At 43.9% G+C, this 15157-nt stretch overlaps 1 protein-coding gene across 2 annotated transcripts in view; it reads right to left on the reverse strand.

Annotated features, from left to right (window-relative positions):
- PSD (pleckstrin and Sec7 domain containing) overlaps positions 1 to 15157 on the reverse strand; it is a 232949-nt gene that overhangs the window by 201867 nt on the left and 15925 nt on the right. The window lies entirely within an intron of this gene.

A 15157-nucleotide genomic window follows, 5' to 3' on the forward strand; every position in this document is an offset into this window, starting at 1 on the left:
GGCACAGGCAGTGTTATATACTGCCGGAAAGCTGACAGTGCGCTGAGTTCAGCACACTGTCGGCTTTCCCGATCTGTGCCCGGTGTGAAGAGCTTACGGCCCGGTACCGTAGCTCTTCTATGGTCAGAAGGGCGTTTCTGACCATTAGCCAGAGACGTCCTTCTGCCTCGCGGCACCAATCGCGCTGTGTTGTGGAGCGGGGAGGAACGCCCCCTCCCTCTCCTAATAATACTCGTCTATGGACGAGCGCTGTGAGCAGAGGGAGGGGGCGTTCCTCCCCGCTCCACAGTACAGCGCGATAGGTGCTGCTGGGCAGAAGGACGTCTCTGGCTAATGTTCAGAAACGCCCTTCTGACCATAGAAGAGCTACGGTACCGGGCCGTAAGCTCTTCACACCGGGCACAGATCGGGAAAGCCGACAGTGTGCTGAACTCAGCGCACTGTCAGCTTTCCGGCAGTATATAGAAAATTTCCCAAACTCATTTTTTAGGGACCACTTCAGTTCTGAAGGGGATTATAAAGGCCTGTATAATAGAAACCCCCATAAATCCCCACATTTTCAAAACTGCACCCCTCAAATAATTCAAAACAGCATTTGGGAAGTTTGTTAACCCTTTAAGAATTTCACAGAAATTAAAACAATATGGAGGCGAAATTTAGACATTTCATTTTCTATAATACATTCATATAGCCCTAAAGTTAACATATTCCCAAAGGGTTAAAGGAAAAAAATGCATCTCACATTTGGTTATGCAATTTCTCCGGAGCACAGAAATACCCCACATGTAGGTGTAAACTGATTTTTGGGCACACAGCAGCCCATGGAAGGGAAGGAGCGACACTGGAAGTTTGAAAAGCAGATTTTGCTGGAATAGTTTTTAGGCACCATGTCTCATTTGCAGAGCCTCTAGGCCAGTGGTTCTCAACCTTTCTAATGCTGTGACCCTGCAATACAGTTCCTCATGTTGCGGTGACCCCATTCAGTTTGGAACATGCATCTATAACGGCATGTGTTCCAGCTGAATAGCACTGCTGCAGACAGTAGCATGGCTTCTCAGTGGCTAAAGCCATCAGAAATATGTATTTTCTGATGGCTTTAGGCATACCTCACAACTTTTGAAGATTAGAAAGAGGGAGAAAATATGCGGTGCGAGTTTAGCTCCGCCCACTTTTATGTTGACTCCGCCCATTCTCATTAATTTTTGTTGAGTTGAAACCGGGACATACCTCCCACCGACCGGGACGGTTGGGAGGTATGCTTTAGTTAACCCCTGTGTTTTGGTCGTTCGACCCCCGCCGGGGTCACGACCCACAGGTTGAGAACCGCTGCTCTAGGCTATCAATACAAAGGAAACCCCCCAAAAAGGACCCCATTTGGGAAACTACACCCCTCACAGAATTCATCAAGGGGTATAGTGAGCATTTAGACCCCACAGCCTTTTCACAGATTTTATTAACATTGGGATGGGTAAATTAAAAATTACTAAAATGTTACTTTATCCCCAAAGTTTTAATTTTCACAAGGGGTTAAAAGAGAAAAATCCCCCACAGATTGTTACACAATTTCTCCTGAACACAGCAATACCCCATATGTGGTCGGAATCTGCTGTATGGGAACATGGTGGGGCTTGTAATGGAAAGAGCGCTGTTTGGTTTTTGGAGCGAAAATTTTGCTGGAATAGTTTACAGGTACCATGTCGCATTTGCAGGGCCCCTAGCGTACCAATACACTGAAAACGCCCAAAAGTGACCCCATTTTGTAAACTGCACCCCTCAAAAAATTTATCAGGGGTCTAATGAGCATTAGTATCCCAGACATGACTGCACAGCAGATGATGGAGCGTGAATATATAAGCTGTGCAGAGTGCATTGGGAACACCAAATTCCCCAGTAGCTCCTAAGATTGGGGGGTCAGTTCTGGTATATTTTCCCTCATAAGCTCTAAATCTGGGGTGTCCCCTGATATACGCTTTTACATTCCCTTCCTGCCGCAGCCAGTTGCGTTCTAATGATTTGGTGATTTATTTTTTTTTTTTTTTGATTTTTGTCTTCATATTGTACAAGCTATATATTTTTTTATTTTCTGGTGATGCGCCCATATAAGGGTTTGTCTTTTGCGGGATGAAATGTATTATGTAATGACATTTATGGGTGCCTATAAACTATAGAATACATTTTATTAACTCTTTCTTGGTGGATTAAAAACCTCCCCAGCAACTCTGGTATTGCTTTTTAACTTTTTTTTTTTTTTTTCCACCCAGCATAGCGTATAAGTAACATGTGACCTTCATTCTGCGGGTCAATACGATTACGGCGATACCTCATTTATATTGTTTTTTTTTTTTATGTGTTACTAGTTATGCAGAACAAAAAACAATTTGGGGAAAGAAATCATCATCAATTATTTTTGCATCGCCATCTTCTGAGACGTGTAGCATTTTTTTTTTCGGCTGACAGAGTTGGTTGAGGGCTTATATTTTGCGGGACAATCTGTGCTTTTTATTGGTACAGTTTTGGGGTATGTGTGACTTTTTGATCTCATTTTATAGCATTTTAATAAGGCGAGATGGCAAAATGTCATTATTTCTTTGCTTGATTGATTAATTTATTTACTTATTTATTTTTCATACTCTTAAATTATTATTATTTTTTTTTAAACTTTTTATTGATGTCCCACTAGGGGACCTGAACCAGTGATCCACTGGATCGCTGATTCAGCATTATAGACGTGCAATACACTTGTATTGCAGTCTATAGAGGAAGTTACTCTATGCAGATGCATAGACTAAGTTCCACCAACACAAGGCAGGATCAGCCAGGTATGTGGGGGCTGCAGGCAGCCTGGGGTCACCGTCCAGACCCCCGGCTGCAGATACTTCATATGGGCACCCCCGATCTCACTGCAGGGGGTACCCAGGGGCCCCTTAGGCTCCATTCACACAGAGTAACGTTGGGGTTTTTTGTGCTTATTTTGGCACGTAACGCCGCGTAACGTCGTGTTAACGCTGCATTTGTGCCGTTCAACGCGACCGCAAAATAAGCGCTAAATAAGCACAAAAAACGGCAAAATTACTCTGTGTGAATGGAGCCTTAAGCCAACAGAGCCAATTGGAGTCGTCTTACAGGAACAAAAAAAATTATTACTGATCACTGTATTATGTCAATATGAAAAGTCATGAAATATATCAGAATGTATTTACACAAGCAATTTAACTCTATTTTTCACCTATTGTATTGCAATGGTAAATTCTCAGACTTTCCAAACAAAAGAGCAAACTGCGATTTCCAAATCTGAATAGAATTTAAAAGGAACTTGGTAATTAAAGAAAACAGAAAACATAAAAAACATATTAACATAGCTTTATAGAAACCAAACAGAATGTACTGTGTGAAAGTGTTGCCTTAATATGCACAAAATTTGCTGACATTATCATTAGCTTAATTCACGTAATAGGAGCGGTGCTATACAGTGGATGCTCCTGTGTTATTACTTGAATCGGAGCAAATCTCCACATGAGGCTCATCCGCTACCGGCTTCTGGCGCTCACAGCCTACAGAATGGATGATCTTTGTGATGTCTAAAGGCAGGGTTCACACTACCGTTGAATTCCGTTATGAAGGTGTCCGTTAAAAAAAAAACAAAAACAAAAAACGGTCACCTATCATTACAGTGATTAATAGACACTAACTGATGTTAATGTGTCCATTTTTATAACTGATCCATTTAAAGGACAGACACACTGGCATCATGTAGTGTTCGTTTTTTGTTTTGTTTCTGCTTTCTGAGCATGCGCAGAAAATAAATGGACACTAAATCGGACAGTAACTGATGGCTATCAGTTAACTGTTACTGTCTGTTATAAGTCCGTTGCCCATAGACTTCAATGTTAAAAAAATAGCGGACACTTGCCGGCCGTCAACAATCTGGTTTTTTTTAAACGGACACAAAAGTCCTGAATGTTGGATTTTTTTGTCCGCTGGAAAAATATGGACTTCTGACGGATTGGGTACAAATGGATACAAGATAAAATCCCATTGAAATGATTGGAAATTTTAGGGGGCATTCACACTACCACCGTTGTCCGCCCAGGGGTTTCCATCCTAAACCCTGGAGAAACTGGACAGGGGCAGCCACCTGGAAACAGTTTTTTTTTTTTTTTTTGCACAAACACAAAGGCCTGCATGTACAACTTTGTGTCCATGCAAAAAAAAAAAAAAAAAAGTTTCCAGGCAGAGAGGCTACATATGGACATTGGCAGTTTGAATGGGTTTTAAAGCTGGCTGCCGGCAAGCCGTCCCCTGTCCAGTTTCTCCACGGTTTAGGACGGAAACCCCTGGGTAGACAGCAGTGGTAGTGTGAACGCCCCATTAATGGATTTCTGATGGTTCAAACATCTACACATGCACAGTCGGCTCTGCCATCGGGACTCAGGCAGAGCCGACTGCACATGCGTGCAGCCATTTTTTTTTAGGCCGCTTACCCCCAAGCTTACTGTGTGAGCAGCCACAAGAACATGGCCGCTTACACCAGGCGGGCATGCGCAGTCGGCTCTGCAGGAGGCCCGACAGCAGAGCCGATTACACATGCGTAGAAGTTAGAACCCAACTCCGGAAGAACACGCGCAGAGAGGCTAATCCCTGAAGAAGATGGAGGCGGCGCTGGAGATTTCTCCTCGCATTGGGGGACGCTCCCAGTACTGCGAGAGAACTCATTTGCATACAGACGAAAACCAGGATTTCGACTGAAAGGCGGCGTAGAGAAGATTTCTAAAGGTAGGAGAAGAATAGCCTTTCTTAAGGCTATTCTTACGTGTGATCGAGAAAAAAATGTAATTTTAATGATAGAATCCCTTTAAAAACTCTGTGCAAGCATACTGTGAAGAATTGATGGAGGACAAAGGGAGGACATACCAAAGATTGATGCGATTTAGATTTCGCTTTTGTGCATATACTTTGCATTTTGTTCAATGAAAAAAAAATATAAAACTATTACACTCTTCTATTCTTGAAAGTATTTTTACATCGTAGCATTTTTTCCACCCCTGCCTAAACTTTTTGGACAGTACTGTATTTGGAGTCACTGTGACATATAAAACCCACATTATGCAGTAAAGGCTTCTGGGAAAGTCGGGCATGATGTTTAGGGTGCTTCCTATAGAGGGCAGCATAACAGAGGCACTGTCTCCCTATTTACATCTTGGAAGACAGATTTGCATATTCCTCCCATAATCCCTTGCAGTGGAGCAACTATGGCTGTATAAGTCTCCACACACCTGAGAAGGTGGTCTCTTCATAAGGATGGACATTATCCCCATAATCATAACCAAGTTATTCAAGCACATTCATGTAAATCTAAATCCTTTATCAAAGAGAAAATGTTTTTTCTTCACTTTCAACTTTCAACCTCCAAACAGTTCAAAGAAGATAATCAATATGTTAATATATACCCTAAAGTTGTGTCAAAACGCACAACAGGCTGAGCAACCCCAATTAGTACAAAAGAATGTCCATATATCTATTAATGACAAAGTAAAATAAAAACTATGTAAAGGTCAGATGACAATAAATCAAAAACATAATTGTACAATAATTTTTGCCCCCTACACAGTATACCAAGACAATATACATAGACCATGTACAGAAAGGGATATAATACATGAATCAGGCTAGAGAAAGTCCCCTCAATACCAGAAATTCCCTTGAGCCGCACACATTCCTCTACTGAATCAAAGGGATACCAAATACAAATAAATAAAAAATAAGTCCAAATGCAAAAATATGTCATATATAAGGAAAAATCTATTGTTAGGATATTCATCGGGTCTAAAAGTGTCATATGGACCAGGCCTCACTTTTCAAAACTGACATATGTCACTTTATATGGCAATAACTTTGAGACGCTATAACTTACACAAGTGATTTTGAGACTGTTCTCTCATGACACATCGTACTTCATGTTAGTTGTAAACATTGATAAAAATTGTATTCATTTATGAAAAATTTGGAAATTTGATGGAAATTTAGGAAAAAATCCCACAATTTTCAAAATGTGAAATGCTCTGCTCTTCAAACAGATAGTCATATTACTCAAATACATTAATAAATATCTCCCATATCGCTCATTTATATCGGCATCATATTTTAATTGTCCTTTAATTTATTTTAGATGTTAGAAGGCTTACAGGTGTAACAGCAATTTTCCAGATTTACAAGAAAATTTCCCAAACTTATTTTTTAGGGACAACTTCAGTTCTGAAGATGATTATAAAGGACTATACCGTATGTTAGAAATCCCCATAAAGCACCACATTTTTAAAACTGCACCCTGCAAATAATCCAAAACAGTAATTGGGAAGTTTGTTAACCCTTTAGGCATTTCACAGGAATTAAAACAATATGGAGGTGAAAGTTAGACATTTCATTTTTATCCAATAATACATTAATTTATCCCTAAATTAACACATTCACAAAGGGTTAAAAGAGAAAACGCAGCTCACAGTTTATCATGCAATTTCTCCCAAACACAGAAATACCCCACATGTGGGGGTAAACTGAGTTTTGGGTGCTCAGAAGCTGCCTGGAAGAAAAAGAGTGACACTTGGCATTTGAAAAGCAGATTTTGCTGGAATAGTTTTCAGGCGCCATGTCTCATTTGCAGAACCCCTAGAGCAGTGGTTCTTAACCAGGCTCGAACCCTAGGCCATATGCACGGTATTTTTTTTTTTTTAATGTAGATTGTGAGCCCCACATAGAGCTCACAATGTACATTTTTCCCCTATCAGTATGTTTTGGGTTTTTTTGGAATATGGGATGGAAATCCACGCAAACACGGGGAGAACATACAAACTCCTTGCAGAAGTTTTTTTTTGCCCTTGGCGGGATTTGAACACCAGGACTCCAACGCTGAAAGGCTGCACTGCTAACCACTGAGCCACTGTGGGGCCCCCATGCACGGTTCATTTCGTGTAGCAGTAAAAAAAACATATACCTATGTCTTGAATTTGGAAAAAATCATACTTGATTTATCACTAAAGGAGGGTTCGGTGAATGTGCATATGAAACTGGTGGGTTCGGTACCTCAAACAAGGTAAAGAACCAATGCCCTAGAGTATCAAAACAATGGAAACCCCCATAAAGTGACCCCATTTTGGAAACTGCACCCCTGACAGAATTTATCAAGGGGTATAGTGAGCATTAGACCCCACAGCTGTTTCACAGATTTTATTAAAGGGATCCTATCACTCAGACACAATTTTTTCTAAGTACCACGTCAGAATAGCCTTAAGAAAGGCTATTCGAGATCCCAGTGGTTGCTAGCTGGCAGACAATATTTGCACTTCCTGCATGATAAGGCCCGTAGGTCCCTCTTTTTCAATAAGCAAAGATTTTACGAGCTGGTATCCAATCTAGTAGCTTGCTGGCCCACTTGGTACACCAGAATACTGCTTCCCCTGCCATTCTTCGTGTGCGCTCGGAAACGGGTGCCACGATATCTCATAGTCAGGGCATCCGTGATAGGTTCCACCAGTATTATAGTTGGTTATATAGCTCCAACCTCGGGGTTTCTGAGCGGGAAATGTCTGATTATCTTGATTCCATCGCGTTTCCCACTTTGTCTGTCGACCAGCATGCTTTTTTGGACTCCCCTTTTACTTTGGAGGAGTTGACGGAGGCATTGACCGGCATGGCAAATGGGAAATCTCCGGGCCCTGATGGCATCCCTGTGGAGGTGTACGCTCAGTATAGGGATGTGCTTCTTCCTGTGTTGCTAGACTGTTACAAGTCTGCTTTTGAGGGCCGCAGTCTCCTGGCGTCCTTTTATGACACTGCCATTATCCTACTTCTTAAGCCAGACAAGGACCCGCTGGACTGTGGCTCTTATAGGCCTATTAGCTTGTTAAATATTGATTATAAACTCTTAGCTAAAATGCTGGCTAACAGGCTTAATTCGGTGATCCTGGACCTAGTTCACTCGGACCAAAAAGGTTTTATGCCGGGTAAATCCACGTCTGATAATCTTAGACGCGTCCAGGTGGTGGCTCAGATTGGGTCGGTCTCTTCTGGTGACTGGGCGTTAGCCTCTTTAGATGCAACCAAGGCCTTTGATTTGGTCGAGTGGCCCTTCCTTTTACAATCCCTACGCAAGTATGGTTTTGGGGAGGGTTTTATTACTTGGTTGTCACTCCTGTACCAATCTCCCAGAGCGGCGTTATCCATTAATGGTTCACTGTTCTCTTATTTATTGTTGGGTAGGGGTACACGGCAGGGCTGTCCACTTTCACCGCTGCTGTTTGCCTTAGCCATAGAACCCTTGGCCACGCATCCTCGACAGGACCCTATCTACTGGGGTATATTTATTGGCTCCCGGGAGGAGAGAGTCACGCTTTATGCCGACGACCTCCTCCTCTTCCTGTCTGATCCTTCTGTGTCGCTGCCCCGCGCCATGGAGCTGTTAGATGTATTTGGTAATTATTCGGGCCTGCGTACTAACTGGGCTAAATCTTCCTATATGTATATCGGCCACGCTTCAGCAGCGGTGGGGGAGGGAGTGATGTGTGGACTGCTGATAGTCTCGGCCTGTAAATATCTCGGTATCATACTCCCCAGGGACCATAAGCGGTTCCTTTTTCTGAACATATTTCATCTCCTTCCCAATTTAGGACTAAGTTTCAAACCTGGGCTGCATTGTCCCTATCTGTGGCAGGTTGGATTAACCTCATCAAAATGATTGTCCTGCCCAAGTGCCTATATGTTTTAAGCCACTCGGACGTGCCCGTGTCCCTTCACTTCTTTCAACAGTTGGATTCCTTGATTACCTCTTTTGTGTGGGGCCACTCTAGACCTAAGTTGAGGCTATCCACTCTTCAGAGACCGAAACAGCTAGGGGGTGCATCTCTCCCCGACCTGTTCCTTTACTACCTAGCTGGTCAGCTTTGCTTCGTTGGGCCCTGGCTTTACCGGGGGCAACTCCGGGGCCCGGAGGTGCATCTGGCCCATCACCTGGACTTGCGTACCCTGTGGCCGGTGTTAGAAAATCCCCAACTATTTAGGGGCACACTTTTGCCTCTTCACACTCTGGCGGCGCAGGTCTGGAAGCAGGCCCGGAAAGTGTCTTCCTACTCTGACACCCCTCAAGAAACCCCCCTGTGGGATAATCCTGGTTTGCCTGACCTTTATGGGTTGCCTGATGCCCGGTCTTGGTCCCGGTATGGTGTACTCCTCCTTTTGGACCGATATGTACAGGGGGTCTTTGTTACTTTTGATTCCCTTTCTTCCCCATCACCAGTTTTTTTTAGTTTTCTCCAGATTCGTCATGCTCTCTCCTCTCTGTTTCCTATCCAGCCGAGTGCCATTTCTGAATATCCGTTGATTGGTGTGCTATGTTCTCAGGGTCCGCGGGGTCTGATTTCTGCCCTTTACGAATATCTTATTTATGCTAAAGTGTCTTTGTCTGAGACCTGGGCCATGATGTGCTGGCGCACCAATATCCCGGAGCTGACGGATGAAACAATTCTGGATATTTTGGAATCCCCTCTCTACGTTTCTCCCTCGGCTAATAATAAGTTGATTCAATGGTTTATCTTGCATCAATGTTATTTGAATCCGACTTGCCTCCACAAGATTGGCCGTTTGCCTGCCTTGAATTGCCTCAGGTGCCTGCACCCTCGTGCGGACTTCTGGCATATGATATGGAATTGCCCGATTGCACAGGCTTACTGGAGGGGGTGGGGGTGGATCTCCTGTCAGACGTTCTGGGCCGTCCTGTCCCATTTTCTCCTGAAATTTGCTTATTTGGCGTTCTGGATGAGGAGACCTGACACCATCATGTACGGATATTTCTCTGAGAAAGTTTATTCTATGCCAGGAAGGCTATTGCCCTGCGGTGGATGGCCCCTTGGTCCCCGTCGGTGTCTCAATGGCGCAAATTGGTTAATTCGATCCTCCCCTTTAACCAAATTATATACAAAGACAGGGGCTGCCCTCAGAAATGTACTAAGGTTTCGGGGGCGTGGTGCGCTTCCCCCGCCACCCAATATTCTGCTCCCTCCATGCGTTCAGCATTAGGCGCTTATGTACCCTGAGGAGAGACGTCTGCCGGGTGGGATCCATTGTCCCTTATCTATAGGTGAAATTGTGTATTTGCTGGCACTGTAGTGCCCTTCTGTTTTTGCATTTTTCTCTGCTCGTGCTGGATGGGCAGGGGTGGGATGGTGGCGTGGCAGTTCTTTGATTGTTTATTGGTGTGTGTGTGGGGGGGGTTCTATGTTTTATTCTTTTTGCTGTTCTGTACATGTTTTTCTTGATTACCCTGTTTATTTTGTTGCATCTCCTTTGATAAAACGAGTTTTAAAAAGAAAGGCTATTCGTCTCCTACCTTTCATCGTCTTCTCCGCGCCGCCTTTTGCCTACAATCCCGGTTTTTCTCAGTATGAAAATTAGCTCTCTCTCAATACTGTGCAAGCGGACATTTTCTCATGGCCTGTGGGCATGCGCAGTCTGCTCTGCCCAAGGCCTGAGGCCTAAAAGTTACAAGCCACCGCCGGAAGAAGAGGCTGAAGAGGACACTGCTGACGAAGATGGAGGTAGCGCTGGAGAGAGTTCTCTCGCAACATTGGGGACGCCCCCAGTGCTGTTTTAGTGCTGGGGCCCGCCCTCAGTGCTGCGAGAGAGCTAATTTGCATACTGAGAAAAACCAGGATTGTAGGCGAATGGCGGTGTGGAGAAGATGACGAAAGGTAGGAGATGAATAGCCTTTCTTAAGGCTATTCCGACGTGGTACTTAGAAAAAATTGTGTCTTAGTGATAGGATCCCTTTAACATTGGTAAGTGAAAAATTACTGATTACTAATTATCTCCAAAGTTATAATTTTCAAAAGGGTTAAAGGAGAAAAAGCCCCCACAGTTTGTTACACAATTTCTCCTGAACACGGCAATACCCCATATGTGGTCCTAATATGCTGTGTGGGTACATGGCTGGTCTCAAAACGGAAAGAGCGCTATTTGGGTTTTGAAGGGCAGATTTTGCTGGAATAGTTTTTTTGTGCCATGTCGCAATCGCAATTTTGGAAACTACACCCCTCACAGAACACATCAAGGGCAATAGTGAGTATTTTGACCCAACTGTTTTTTCACAGATTTTATTAACATTAGGACATGAAAATGAAATTTTACTTTCTTTCCAATAAACTGTCAATTTATCTCCAAAATTTTCATTGTCACAAGAGGATAAAGTAGAAAAGCTCCCCAAGGTTTGTTACACAATTTCTCCTGAATTCTCCATGTGGTTGTAAACTGCTGTATGGGTACATGGCGGTGCTCAGAATGGAAAGAGCACTATTTGGCTTTTGGAAGGCAGATTTTACTGGAATTGTTTTCAGGTGTCATGTTGCATTTGCAGAGCCCCTAAAGTACCAATACAATGGAAACCCCTCAAAATTGACACCATTTTGGAAACTACACCCCTCAAGAAGTTTCTCAAGGGGTATGGTGAGCATTTTGACTCTACAGCTGTTTCAGATTCTATTAGCATTAAAAATTACTTTTTCCCAATAAACTGTCCATTTAGCGCCATATTTTTAATTTTTACAAGAGGATAAAGAATTAAAAGCACATGACAATTTCCCCTGAACACAGAAATGCCTCACATGTGGTTGTAAACTGCTGTACGGGAACATGCTGGGGCTCAGAATGGAAAGAGTGCTCTTTGGCTTTTGGAGGGCACATTTTGCTGGAATAGTTTTCAGGTACCATATTGCATTTGCAGAGCCCCTAATATACCAATACAATGCAAGCCCCCCAAAAGTGACCCCATTTTAGAAACTACACCCCTCAAGTAATTTCAAAAGTAGTATAATTTTGAGCCTAAAAATGCTTCCCAAAAATTAATGTACAACGTGAAAATTGAAATTTAAGAAATGTCATTTTGGTGTCCAATACATTGTACCCACTTTAAGTCACCAGAGACATACACTCATAAAACTATTAAGCGGGCTACCCCAGGGACAAAAAAGTTATATATGTGGGTGTAAACTGCTGCTTGGGCACACAACAGGGCTCAGAAGGGAAGGAGCACCGTGCTTTTTTAGCTTTTGGAGTACAGATTTAGGAGGATTTTTTGGACACCATGTTGTTTTCGCAGATCCCTGGGGGTGCCAGTAAATTGGAATTCTACAAGAAGTGAACCCATTTTGTAGGGGCAATTTTAGGGTCTTTGTAAATATGACATGGTGTCCAAAATCCAACAATCGAAATCTATGCTCCAAAAGCCACATAGCTCTCCTTTCAAATCTGCACCCTACTGTGTACCCAAAATGGCAGTTAACACCCACATGTAGGACACTGGTGTACAGGGCCGGCTCCAGGTTTTTATGGGCCCTTGGGCGACAGAGCCTCAGTGGGACCCCTTGTAAAGGAGGTGGGGGAGTCGAGACACTGTGCGTTGCAGATGAAGCGAGTGATGTCATGCAGGAGTGTGGCGTCACCAACGCCATACCTCCCAATCTTTTAAAGAGTAGAAAGAGGGGCAAAATGTGTGGCGCGCTCTGCGCGCCGCTGCAAATTTAGCTCCACCCACTTTTATGTTGATTCCACCCATTCTCATTCATTATGTGCTCCCACACACTATAATCCTCCTACAGTCACCTGTAAATTATATGCCCCCCCTCCATCTCTCCCCCAGTTTTATATACACCCTTCCTCTGCCCCCAGTTTCATGTCCCCCCTCCATCTGTCCCCAGTTTCATCACGTTCTCCCCCTTCATCTGCCCACAGTTTCATGTCCCCCGTCTCTGCCCCAGTGTCATGCCGTTCCCCCCCTCCCCTTCATTTGCCCCTTCAGTTTCATTGGGCCCCCTCCATCTCTGTCCCCAGTTCCATGCCGTTCTCTCCCCACCCCCTCCATCTGCCCCAGTGTCATGCTGTTCTCCCCCCCTCCATCTGCCCCAGTGTCATGCTGTTCCCCCCTCCCCTTCATTTGCCCCCCAGTTTCTTTGGGCCCCCTCCATCTCTGTCCCCAGTTTCATGCCGTTCTCTCCCCAACCCCTTCATCTTCTCCAGTGTCATGCCGTTCCCCCCCTCCCCTTCATTTGCCCCCCAGTTTCATGGGCCCCCTTCATTATGTTTCACCTTAATATGTAATACAAAACAAACACTTACACTCACCTTCTATCACTCACCTTCCCTCGTTCCCCCGACGCTCCTCTCTCTCTCCCTCCAATCACATACGCGATGCAGGAGCTGTGAGATCAACTCCTGCTTAGCTCCGGCCCGGCTTGCGTGTGTAGGCGTGACGCGATGACGTCATCGCGCCTACACACGCAAGCCGGGCCGGAGCTTTAAAGCAGGAGCTGATCTCGCAGCTCCTGCATCGCATATGTATTCCAGCTCATCGGCGGACGGACGCCGATGAGCTGAAATTGTGACAGGCAAGTGCCGGGGGGCCCCCAGAGGCTCTGTGGGCCCCGGCACTTGCCCGACTATGCCGTGCGCTGACGCCGGCCCTGCTGGTGTACCCCGGATAACATAGTTAACGTCATATGTGAGTATAAACAGCTGTTTGGGCACAGATGGGCACAGAAAGGAAGTAGGGATATTTTGGTTTTTGGAGCACAGTTTGGTTTTTGGACATCAAGGCACTTATGCAGAGCCCCTGGATTGCCAGCAAAGTGGATTCTGCAGACTTGTGACTCCATTTTGGAAACTACACCCCTCAAGGGATTTATCAAGTAGGGTAGCGAGTATTTTTAACCCTTGAGTATTGCATTTATTTAATTTCAATAAATGACTGCGCAGCTGATATTGAAAAGGGAAAATAGCAATCTACCCAGAGATACGCCTTTTCAGTGCCTGATATGTTGTACCCACTTTGTGTCAGCAGAGACACACACTCCTAAAACTGTTAAGTGGGTATCCTGGGCACAACAGCTTTTGGAGCCTTCATCTATTATACAAGCGGGGCACAACATATTATGCATTGGAATTACATATTCCTGGAAAAATTGCAATTTTCACTTTTCACAGTCAGCTGTGTATTCATTTCTAGAGAATAAATTATAGCAACTCTTAGATAAATTCCTTTGGGGGTGGGGGGAGGGTGTAGTTTCCAAAATGGGGTCAAATGTCAGGGGATTCCACTTTAATGGCAATTCAGGAGCTCTTCAAAAGTGTTATGACATCTAAAAGCTAAACTGTCTAACTCTGTGTGCCTAAAATCCGTGGGCATAAATTGCAGTTTAGGTATACAACAGGGGCAGATGTGAATGAGTGCAATGTGGCTTTTGGAGTGCAGATCCAGATGTTTGGTATCTGGACGCCATGTCATGTTTGCAGAGCCTCTAAGATACCAGAAAAGTGGAATCCCCTAAGGAGTGACCCCAATCTTAGAAATTGCACCCCAATTGGGGAGGGGTCACTCTGGGGGTCACTGTTAGTTTATTTTCCTTTTAAACTCTAAATCTGGGGTATCCCCTGATATCTGCTCACACATCTTATACATTCGCTTCCTGTTTCCTGTTGTGTTCTAATTATTTGGTGATTTTTCGGGTTTTTGTCCTCACATTGTACAAGCTATATTTTCTTTATTATTCTAATGATGTGTCAGTAACAGTAACTCCTGTTCCTGATCCCAGTCAAGGTGTCTCTGAAGTGGCAGCCGTATCTTTACTATTGGCCGGACTTCAGAAACCAGGACCGCTGACCATAAATTCATGGCCAGCAGTCATCAACCAGTTAATTTCTTGGACTGGGTTTCTACTTCACATATATTTTTTGTGTAGATGTCATATTATTAAAGACATTTTCAATACTTTGCATATATAATTGCTGTCTTTGGATTTAATAGTGGTATGTGTGCATTGTGGATGAGGACAATTTCTGCTTGAAAAGTACAGGCGAAGGGAAGAAACTTTACAGTATATCTCACTAAAGGAAAGAGCCTATGTCTGTAAAGGGCACCTGTGACATGGAAAAATGCAGTGCAATCTACAGAAATTATGTTATAGAGCAGGAGGAGCTGAGCTGGTCATATATTCATTTATAATTCTGCCCTTTTTATGCTAAGATATCAAGTGACTTACCGCTATCTCTGCATACATAGTCATAGAGGGAAAGCTGTCATCACTGATAGGACTACCTATTGGGGTTATTTTCCGATCAATAA

The sequence above is a fragment of the Leptodactylus fuscus genome, chromosome 10 (genome assembly GCF_031893055.1).
Source record: "Leptodactylus fuscus isolate aLepFus1 chromosome 10, aLepFus1.hap2, whole genome shotgun sequence".
Lineage (NCBI taxonomy): Eukaryota > Metazoa > Chordata > Amphibia > Anura > Leptodactylidae > Leptodactylus > Leptodactylus fuscus.